The following is an 11771-nucleotide window of genomic DNA, read 5'->3' on the forward strand; positions in this document are numbered from 1 at the left end:
ACCTGGCACATTAACTGTTGGGGGTATAAGCTCAATTTCACATGGACAGTCTCGGGCAGGTAAAAGTGAGGACTTCTAACCTCAGAGTTCTCATGAGGCCCCCCCAGGGAACAGCTGGGAATTGAGGTGAGAGATACGGGCTATCTCGTGCATCTCTGCCTCTTCTCCGTGGGATACGTGCTGGGGAGAGCATCCCACCCTTGAGACTGGCCCAGGGTCTGAGCACACCTGTTGTTGACTAACTAAAGGCTCAGAGCACGCCCAGTATTCACGTGCAAACTATGCGGCGGGAGAGCTTAAGTAGGGTCAGGAAAGCCTGAAGGCGCTCTTTGCGCTGAAGGGCCTTTAGAGGGCAGAGGGTCCCTTCCCTCTCCCACTTCCATTCTCTTGCTGTAAGATCTTTGCCTCCTTGGGAGGAGGAGGATTCCTCTCTCCTGAGGAAGAATTCACCCTGCACATGTAACCAAGACTCTGAATAAAGCCTAACCCATGTTCGACTCTGGAAAGTCTCTTCTCTCATACGTTTATCCATTTTGGCCAGCCAAAGACCTGGATGACAGGTAAGGAAAGACTCGGGTAGCTCTTCGGCCTCTAGGCCGGACAATTAACTATTTTACTGGTGAGAAAAACTGAGGCTGAGAGAGATTAAACAACTCACTCACAGTCACCTGGTTACTAGATGGGCAGATTCAGGATTCAAACTCAGGTCTTCTGGCTCTAAATCAGTTGCCATTTCCTCTCTTCCTCCCTTTCTCCTTCCTTCCTTCCTTCCTTCCTTCCTTCCTTCCTTCCTTCCTTCCTTCCTTCCTCCCTTCCTCCCTTCCTCCCTTCCTTCCTTCCTTCCTTCCTTCCTTCCTTCCTTCCTTCCTTCCTTCCTTCCTTCCTTCCTTCCTTCCTTCCTTCCTCTGTGCCTCCCTCCCTTCTTTCCTCCTTCTCTCCTCCCTTTGCCTCACTTCTCTTTCCTTTCTCTTCGTTTCCTTCTTTTCCTTTCTTCTTTTAAGATTTTTCATGATTTTGCATTGCTTTATGTTTCTGTTTTTGTGGTTGCTGTTCCTTCTCAACATTTCTACACCATGGAACTGAACCCTGTCTTGTAACAAAGTAAAATGATTAAGCAAAAAACAACTGATAACAGTGTTCTACTAGTGCATGCAACATTCTGCCTTCCTAGTCTCCCTCCTCTCTGCTTAGAGGAAGGAAGTACACCTTCCTAATGCCAAGTAAGACATGTACCGTAATAGATATATAGGGTAACAGATACAAGGTGTTGTCACGTCTCCTTTGGGGCTTAGAGAGAGGGTTCAATAAACCCACATTTCCTGCTTTGCTCTGTCTACCCCAAACTGCAGTCAACTGGTATGCTTGCCTCACTGTCTAGAAGGTCCATGTTGTGAATTTCCTTGACCAGTTCATCCTCCTTACCACTCCGACTCCCCCATGGACTCCTGTCCCAGAATACTTCTTCTTTCAACATCTTTTTTATAAGGTCCAACTTCCTTTCATCTTTTTTTTTGTTGTTCAGTTGCTTTTTTTTTTTTTTTGTCGTGTCTGACTCTTCATGACCCCATCTGGGGTTTTCTTGTCAAAGATACTGGAGTGATTTCCCCTTTCCTTCTATAGCTCATTTTATAGATGAGGAACTTAGGCAAACAGGGTTAAGTGACTTGCCTAGGGTCACACAGATAGTAAATGACTAAGGCTGAAATTTGAACTCAGATCTTCCTGACTCCAGGCCTGGAGCTCTACCTACTGTTCCACTTAGCTGCCTTTCATCTTACTTAGCATGATAAATCAATTTAGTCCTGGATAGGTACAGTGAAACAGACAGAAGTGAAAGGCACAGGCCCCACCTGAAAGATGATTAAGATCTAGTTTTTTGTTTTTTTCACTCTTTTACTGGATCTGTGATTTTATCAGCTTAAGGAACTTCCGGTGAGAAAATGACCTTTATAAATTCAGATCTGCAACTTAGAGACTTAAAGAATCATCTGAAGCTCAGAAAGTGTAAACATCTTGCCCAGAGTCACGCAGCCAGAATATGTCAGAGGCAAGAATTGAATCCCAATTTTCCAGACTCTTTGGCCTCCTCTTTATCTACATTATCCAGCAAGAAAATTAACATACGTAAAAAAAAAAATTTAGTATTTTAAGAACTGAAAGGAGACTTACAGACCACCTAGTCCAACCCTTTCATTTTACAAATGAAAAAACTGAGGTCCAGAAAAGGGAAATGACTTGCCCAAGGTAGTAACTGACAGAGGTAAGATTTGAATGCTGGTTCTCCATCTCCAAATCCAGGTGAAGTGCTAAATTGAGTCATAAATGTAACAGTTCAAAGAAGGAAGGAATCAATGTGAGTTAGAGCCATAGAAAAGAAATGGCCTTGGGTTGTTCATATTGGATGGTTTTGCATGTTTTTCTTTGTCACAAGGGAGTGTTTTGTCCAGAGGAGGTAGTAGAAAAGCCATATAGAGACATATAGACATACCATAAAGAGACAAAAGCCATCAGTAAAATGTATTGTAAAGTAAAATGGGGCAGCGAGGCTCAGCTCGTAGAGTGCTGTGCCTGGAGACTCATCTTCATGAGTTCAATTTTGGACTCTAACACTTACTAGCTATGTGACTCCAGACAAGTTCCTTAATCTTGTTGCCTCAGTTTCCTCATCTGTAAAATGAGCTGGAGAAGGAAATGACAAATCACTCTAGTATCTTTGCCAAGAAAACCGCAAATGGAGTGATAAAGAATTGGACACCACTGAAAAATGACTCAACAATAGTGCAAAGCACGATGTGATTAGTCTTCAGTGTTCCCAGGCCATGGATATCAAATGGAATCCATTGTTTTCTTTCTTTCTCTAAAAACTGACATGTATCCAGTGGAGAAAGGGGGTCATATTGTAGTAGGGAAAAAGCAACAAAACTCTGAACCAAAAGTCAGACCATCAAGGTTCTAGTCCCATGTCAAATCCAGTGATCCTGTTCTTGACTAGCTACATGACTCTACAGGGCTACAGAACCTTTCTGTGCCTAAGGCAAATCCCTTGAAGTTATCTACTGTCACTAAGACATGTGATCATCCAGAAGGACATCCCAGATCCTTCTAGCAGAGTAAGGGGATAGGATCATAAATTTAGTGCTGGAGGGGGACTTTGGGAGCATTTAATCCAACCCTACACCCATTTTACAAAAGAGACTGAAGCCCAGAAAGTACTGTGACTTTGAATTCCAGCACTCTTTCCACTGTGCTACTTTCCAGAATCCCATATTTATCGCTCAAGGACCAGCTATGAAACAAATAATTTTACCTTTCTCAGCCTTAATTTTTTCAACTACATGTAAAATGAAAGGGTTGAACCAGATCAGTGGTGGGGAACCTGCGGCCTTGAGGCCTTCTGTGGCCCTCCAGGTCCTCAAGTGTGGTCCTTTGACTGAATCATTCTGCACTTGAGGACTTAGCAGGCCACATGTGGTCTCAAGGCTGCAGGTTCCCCACCCCTGCGATAGAACTACTCACTTAATAGGAGACATTCTGTCCAGCAGCTGGAAAATCAGTTCAAGATAGTCTAAACCATAGTTGAGGGAGCAGAAATACACACTTTTCCAGACAGATGACATGGAATCAGAGAGATTGTCACTTGAAGACAGAGGCAGCTTCAGGGAGGGTGATACCTGAAAGCAGAGAAGAGAGTAAACTATGGATCTATGGATTTGAGAAAGATCTAACTCTGCCCATCAAAGGTTGAGCTACAGAGAGGGCTCCAGAAAGAGAGAGCAGACATGGAGGACTTGTATTACATGAGTTGCACATTGCTTTAGCTATATGTGTTTTCTACAAATATGATTCATTATCATTATACCCAAAGTTTGAGCCTACCCTTCTCATAGATGCTCTGTATATGAGTAGGACAGTATATCCCCACTAAGATTTATGAGTAGGAATTTAAATTTGGAGGGGATGAGGGAAGGATTTCTTATAGATACTACTTTCAGTTTTCTGTTTTAGTAAATGTCTTTGTTAAGAGCTAATTGTGCCTAGTGGCTGACTGTTAAGGGGAAGCACACAAATGGGGACTCATAAGCTATAGCAGTGGGAATGAAGAACCATAGACTACCTTAGGAGCTGTAAGAGTAGTAACTTCCCTTTAGGGAACTACTTCTTCAAGAGGGAATCACTAATGACTAGGGAAGTGGAGTCCAAGAAGCGGGGGTAGGGATTGGAGAGATGATATTCCAACTGTGGGAGGGCTGCCTATCCAGAGACTAGAAAGAAAAGTAAAGCAGCTTGACTAGAACTGAGTGCATGTGAAGCAAAAGAATGTGACATCAATCTATCCATAAAGATCATTCTCATTTTACAAGTGAAAAAAGTGAAGTTCAGAGAAATTAGATGATCTGCCATGTTTTCACAGCCAATGAGGGGCAGAACTAGGAGACAGAACCAAGGCCCTCTGAATCCAAGGTGTCTTTTCCGTTTCTTGCCTTTTGTTAAAGGCATGAGAGACTTGGGAATGGAAGACATCTGTGCTCTTAACAGAATTATGCTTCTGTCCAAGATGTAGTGATTTAATAATTAAAACAATATCTATGAGATATAAATATATGATATTTGTAAATTAAATTATATTGTGGCTTTTCAAAGCCAATTTTTATGTAAAATATCTCTAAACATTGAAATAATGAGTTCGCTGAATATTAATTCTAACATTTACCACAGGCAGTGATTATAAACCCCTAAAATGGCCCATGAGGTTATGTAGTTTTTATTGAGACTCAAGATGGTCCTTAAAATATTCATTGTGAATTAGACATACAGGGCCTTGATTGATTTTAGTTATATTCCATTATATGTTTATAAGCCTAGGAGGGTAACATGGAGGGTAACAAGAAACTGAATTTCAGGAGGGTAGGACACACACTAGTTCTCAACTATGCAAGAATAGTTAGGCCAGGTTTTCAACATCATCACTTAACTGAAACTGTTCTCTTCTAAGTTACCAGTGATCCAAGAACCAAATCCAGTGGCCCTTTCTCAGTCTTCATCCTTCTTGGCTTCTCTGCAGGATTTGACACTACTGACCACCTTAGATTCTCTTTCCTCTCTGGGTTTTTGTCACACTCCTTTCTCTTGGTTCTCCTCCTATCTGTGATCACTCCTCAGTTTCTTTTACTGAAAAAAAACAAACAAAACACCACCCATATCCTGCCTCCTAACTGTGGTTATACCCCAAATGACTGTCCCAAGCCCTGTTTTCTTCTACTTATTCTCTCTCTTAGTGATTACAACAGCTAATAGAGGTTCAATTATCATCATTCTGTAGGTGACTCTTGGATCTCTAGGCAATGTGATATATAGTAGATTGAGTGCTGGGTTTAGAATCAGGAAGTCCCAAGTTCAAACTCTGTGTCAGATGCTTGCTAATTGTGTATCCTTGGATAAGTCACTTAATTTCTCCTAGCTTCAGTTTCCTCATTTGCAAAATGAGAAAAACCTTTTGTCACAAGATGTTGTATAGATCAAATGAGACAATATATGTAGAGTACTTTGCTAGCCTAAAAGTGTTATAATAACTGTTACCTATTATCAGATTTGTGTATTGAACCCTAGTCTCACCCCTAATCTTGAGTCATGTTTACCAAACATGTATTGGACATTTTGAATCAGATGGCCTATAGGCATCTCAAACTCAACATGTCAGAAATATAATGCCTTATGTTTCCCCCCAAAACATACTCCTCTTTTAAATTTCCCTTTTTCTATTGAAGACACCATAATTCTTCCTACCACCTAGGTTCTCAACCTCAGAATCATCTTCAGTGTCTAACTCTCTCTTGCCTAATTGACAATCAATTGCCAAGACTTGTTGATTCTACCTCCCTAGCATCTCTCACTTTGGTCTCCTCTCCACTCAAATAGCCATCACCCTGGGTCAGACCCTCATCACTTCTCACCTCATCTGTTGGAACAGCCTCCTAATTGGTCTCCCTGCCCCAAATCTCTACTTATTCTAATCTATCCTCCATACAACTGCCAAAGTGATATTCCTCAAATACAGGTTTAACTATGTCACTTCCTACTCAATAAACTCTTATTATTCAATCATTTGGTGGCATCTGATTCTTTTTGACCTCATGGACCATAGCACACCTATACTCTTCCGGCAGTTTTCTTGGCAAAGATACTGGAGTGGTTTGCCATTTCCTTCTATGGTGGATTAAAGCAAACAGAGGTTAAGTGACTTGCCCAAAGTCACACAGCTAGTAAGTGTCTGAGGCCAAATTTGAACTCGGGTCTTCCTACCTCCAGGCCCAGTGCTCTATCCGCTGAGCCACCTAGCTGCCTCCACTCAACAAACTCTAGTGGTTTCCAGTTACCCATGCATTCACATACAAACTCTACTAGCATTCAAAGCTCCTTACAACTTGTCACCAACTTACTTCTCTTCCTTGTCGTACATTACACCTTTTCATATAATGAAAAAAAAAATTGCCATTTTGCTGTTTCTCACAAATGGTATTCCATTTTTCAACCCCATGTCCTTGCCCAGGCTGTTTCCCATGCCTGGGATGTATTTTTGCTTCATCTTTGCCTTTTAGGATCCCTAGTTTTCCTCAACTCTTCATTTCAGATACCACCCCCTATATGACATTTTTCCAGAAGCTCCTCCCTCCCCATAGCTTCTAATGTTTCTCCCCATGAAATTACCTTGTATTTATTTTTCATGTATTTACTTTGTAAATAATTATGTGTGTACATGTTGTATTTGACAACAAAATATAAACTCCTTGAAGGAAAGAAGTTTCATTTATGTCTTTGTATCCTCAGCACCGGGCACATAGTAGGTATTTAATACAGGATGGTTGATTAATTGATTATGGAAATCTCTAGGCTCCAAGTCCAAGTACAGCTCAACTAAATACAAACTTCACAGAACAAATCCCCTTAATAAAAGGGTTTGTTCTGTAAAACTTGGACTCACTCAAAAGGCTGTACCCAAGGGCCTAGAAGGTCTCATGTGGCCTTGAGGATTTCCCCATCCCTGGCCTAGACCTTCATTGATATTTCTGTTTAGATACAGTAGAAAGAAGTCCAGCCTTAGGGCTAGGTCTCAAACACAGGGCCAGTGGATAAGTTCAACAATGACCTCAAACCAGATTAAAAGGTAATTGGGAAAAAGTTAACAAAATAAATAAAAATATAATAGAACACAGTTAATGCTAATATGTGGTTTTCTAAAACAATATGTGGCTAGCAGGGTCTTTCTGAACAGTTTTGTTATTTAGTCACACCCAACCCTTTGGGACACTATTGCAGGTTTTCTTAGCAGAGATATTGGAGTGGTTTTCCATTTCCTTCTCCAGTTCATTTTACAAGTGAGGAAACTGAGGCAAACAGGGTTAAATGACTTGTACAGGGTCTTTCCACTTGTGTCTGAGGTCACATTTGAATTCAGGAAGATGAGTCATACTGACTCCAAGCCTGGCACTCTATCCACTCTACCACCTAGCTGCCAGTTATGAACAATTAATGATACCCATTTCTCTTGAGTTTGATACCACTGGACTATGCCATTGTTTTATGACTAACTTGTGACCTTCTGTTCTTTAGCCCAATGACTTTGAAAATATAGTCCTTTCACAATGTGATGAAAAAGCACTAGATTTGGAATCAGGAATCTTGGGTTCAAGTCCCAGGTCTGTCACTTACTAGTCCTATGGCCTGGGACAAGTCACTTAAACTCTATAAAACTCATCTTTTCATCTATTACATGGGAATAACAATTCTTGCACTATTGATATCATGGGATAATTATGGAGAGACTTTTGTAACTTGTAAAGTTTTATACAAATGTGTGATTGTTATTTTTTTTCAGTTTGACATTTGCTAAGTACTATTGTAAAGGATTGTGCAAAACCACTTATAACAGGTCCCCAAGACAAACGCATGGTGCCTACCCCTGACTCATGGAAGCTGAGTTGGGTCTGATACATAAAGTGGTTTTAAAAAGATTAATCCAGTTCTATATTCACTATAATTGAGAAGACCTCTAGGTGGCTGAATTCATTCCTCACACAGTTCTTGACTATCATTATTTGTTGTTATTAGGAGCATCCACAGTAATAAGAGTTACTTTAGCACCAATGTAAAGATTTATTGAAATATATACTTCCATTCTTTAATGGATCAGAGGTCTTGTCAACGTGGGCACTCTCCAGCAGTGAAAAACACAACCTATCCATGCTTTCTTATGCTTTGAGATCCTTGTTCATGTCCTCCCAGCAATCTTCCATCAAGCATCTTCCCAATGATCCTTTGAGCCCTTTAAATAGATACTCTATAGACCACCAAAGGGTGAACCTCTCTGAACTCATTTAGTCTGGTCCTCAGATAGTCTCTAGTCTTGGACTTGAAACTCTTCCAACCTGGTAGGACCTGTCAGAGCCTGCACTCTTCAAGGAACAGTCTTGAAGGACCTGGAATCCAGTCTTCACTTCACTACAATGAGGCATCAAAAGAATCTCCAGTCAAAATTCCCATCAATCATTATATACAAAAGGATAGGAAAATGGAAGGTTTTTTCCTGTTAAAAAAAACCAAAAAAAATAGAATGGATTTTTAGAGATAAGATAGAAATGCTTGACTACATATAAATTTTTTTCTGTACACCAAAAAAGTGGAAAAAAAATCCACAGCATGTGCACATAGTAGGTAATGCTTATTGATTATTACAAAGAAAAAAAAGACTCAGAAAAATATTTACTGCAAAGTATAAGATAAAAATATACAAGGACATGATAGATATTTTGCAATGGATATTCTCAGTCCACAAAGGATAAATGGTGAAATGATATGGGGATAATTTTCTTTTTCTTTATAATTATCTTATTTGGTTTCAGTGTTCTACGATCACTTCCATGTATCTTAGATTTTTCCCCTTCCTCCTCCTCCTTCTCCCCTCCCTCCCTGAGATATATTGCAGTCTTATATAGGTTCTACACATAAATACAATTTCACCATAGTCATGTTGAATAAAAGAATTAAAATGAATGGGAGAAACCATAAAACAAAACAAAACATAGCACAATAGAAAATGGTTTGCCTCATTCTGCGATCAAGTTCCATAGTTTTTTCTCTGGATGTGGAAGGCATTTTGCCTCAAAAGTTCATTGGGAATTTTTTAGGTCCTTGCTTTGCTATGAAGGACTAAGTCTACCAGAAAAATTCCTCCCACACTGTAGTTGTTGCTGTGTTCAAAGTTCTCCTGGTTCTGCTCCTTTCGCTCAGCATCAGTTCATTAAGTCTTTCCAGGCCTCTCTGAAGTCTTCCTGTTCATCATTTCTTATAGCACAGTAGTATTCCAGTACATTCATGTACCACAACTTGTTTAGTTATTCCCCATTTGATGGGCATCCTATGGGGATAATTTTCAAAGGAAGAAACAGAAAGGCTCAACCTCACTCAGAAGAAATGAAAACAACTTTAAGTTAACACTTCATACCTATCAAATTGCCAAGAATAACTAAATTCAAGAAAGTTCAGTGCTAGCAGGTATATAGAAAAACAGATACACACATTATTGGTGGAAATGCAAACTTTTGGAATCTTTTTGCAGAATAATCTGCCAATATGAAGTAAAAGTTTGAAAAAAATCAAAATCATATCCTTTGACCTAGTAACTGCACTGTGGGTAATTCATTACATGTCATATAATGCTTTTCTGGAGGCAAACTTTCCAACCTGTTCTCTGAGGGATGTGCTCTGAGGGAGGAATAATAAAGAAAGATAGCCTTACATCCCCTCAGGAGTACCCCTAGAGCCTTCCTCTGGAGGGCTTTAGTCCTCAGTGAGAGTGAGATTGTGATAAGTATCCCTAAAGGACATAAGATATATGCATACATACAATACACACATGTGTACATATACTCACATGTATGTGTGTGTTTGTGTACGTGTATATATAGATACATATATAATTTAATTATAAATAATTATTAGTTAAATTTCATTTTATTGGTGTTCAATATTACTCTTAAACAATTTAAGCATAGTCATTTTTATCTATCCATTGCTCCTATAGGCAAGAGCGGTGATGGTGGGAGACTGAGTGTAAGAATATAGTCTTTGTTTTTTCAGATGAAAGAAGGGACCACAATGAACCTAGAGGGTTGGGGGAAGCCTTGGAAGATGTCCCCTTCCTCCACCTCCTCAATTGAATATAATAATGAGCAGTTTGAGCCTACCTAGTCTGGTTCAAGAACATGTGTTTAAAGTTTTGGCCAAATAACTGTGGAAGAACAAATGGGAACTCATGGACCTATGATCCTAGACTTAATTGCGTACCTTTATTGAAGTTCTATCAGTCTGTCTGTCTGTCTTTTGTCTCTTTCTCTCTGTCTCTCTCTTTGTCTTTTGGTCTTTTTGTCTTTGTCTCTATCTTTCCCTCTGTGTCTATCTCTTTCTCTTTGTCTCTGTCCATCTTTCTATCGCTCTGTCTCTTTCTGTCTCTCTCTGTCTGGGCTACTCTTTTTCTCTGTCTCCTTCTCTCTTTGTCTCTGCCTTTCTCCATGTCTCTATCTCTGTCTTTATCTTTCTTTCTCTTTCTCTGACTCTGTCTGTCTGTCTCTGTCTCTGTCTCTTTGTCTCTCTCTGTCTCTGTCTCTCTGTCTCTCTCTGTCTCTGTCTCTGTCTCTCTCTCTCTGTCTCTGTCTGTCTCTGTCTCTCTCTGTCTCTCTGTCTCTCTCTCTCTCTCTGTCTGTCTGTCTCTCTCTCTCTCCAAAGACACAAAGCAGGGTTTCAGAGCTTCAGAGCTAAGAAAAGATTCAAAGAGGGAACATCTTGATCAAAGTACAATGGAGGATGCAGAGCAAGGAGACTGTCCTCAGAGTTACAAATAGAGGAAAAGGTAACAAAAAAGTAATGTTTTTCTTCTTCCCTAAGGATTATCTTAGTGTTTGCCTTTCACTAGGTACACAAGTAGAAGCCCATCTCTCCTTAGCTAAGCAGTACTCTGGTTTTCTTCTAAAAAATTAGGGGAGATTTCATGGTTGGGCCTCTGCCATGTTCTTGAGGTTTTGTGGCACTTAGTCTGTTGCAATGCTGATGTTCTATGGAAATATTTAGCTAGCCTATCTTGTGACTTCAAAGTTCCCAGGCCACATCCCTGCCAACTCATGTTCTTTTCTCCCCATTCCTTTGTCCTGAGGGATTAGGTACTTGTATGTGCATTGTACATGCATTGTACTTGCCATCCTTTCGCCATTAAGAGAGTCTCTGTGTAGCAATAGTAGTAATTGCACCCACAACAATAGACACAGCATGGCACTATAGCAAAAACACTAGATTTTGGAGTCAGAGGACTGGAAGTTCAAAATTTGCCTCTGTTACTTATTATGTGACCCTTGGCAATGAACTTCTCTGGGACTCAATTTCCATATCAATAAATGAAGGAGGTTTCTTCCTAAATCTATGATCCTATTATCCTAAAAATAATTGTAACTAACACCTAAGTAGTGTTTTAAGGTTTTCAAAGGACTTTACAGACATTATCTCATTTGAACCTCACAACAACCCAGTAAGGTAAGGTACCACAGATTTTAATATCCTCATCAAAGAACATTAGACTGAGAATCTGAATGTCTGAGTTAGAATTCCAACCCTGTTACTGGATGATACCTACTCTGATCCTCAGTTTCTTCATGCACAAAATGGTGGGATTGAACTAGATGGTCTGCCAGATCCTTTCTAGCACTTGAATTCCATGATTCTGTGTT

General features: G+C 40.0%; 1 long non-coding RNA gene across 2 annotated transcripts in view; it reads right to left on the reverse strand.

The window, feature by feature from the left end:
- LOC140520254 (uncharacterized) overlaps positions 1-11771 on the reverse strand; it is a 60316-nt gene that overhangs the window by 18708 nt on the left and 29837 nt on the right. The window contains exons 2-3 of one of the 2 annotated variants that reach the window (XR_011972441.1): positions 4974-8581; positions 3517-3671 (exon numbers count right to left, since the gene is read on the reverse strand). This is a non-coding gene — a long non-coding RNA (uncharacterized lncRNA). Of the gene's footprint in view, positions 1-3516; positions 8582-11771 lie in introns of both variants that reach the window. The other variant, XR_011972440.1, reaches the window with a different exon arrangement.

This window comes from Notamacropus eugenii, chromosome 1, assembly GCF_028372415.1.
Source record: "Notamacropus eugenii isolate mMacEug1 chromosome 1, mMacEug1.pri_v2, whole genome shotgun sequence".
NCBI lineage: Eukaryota > Metazoa > Chordata > Mammalia > Diprotodontia > Macropodidae > Notamacropus > Notamacropus eugenii.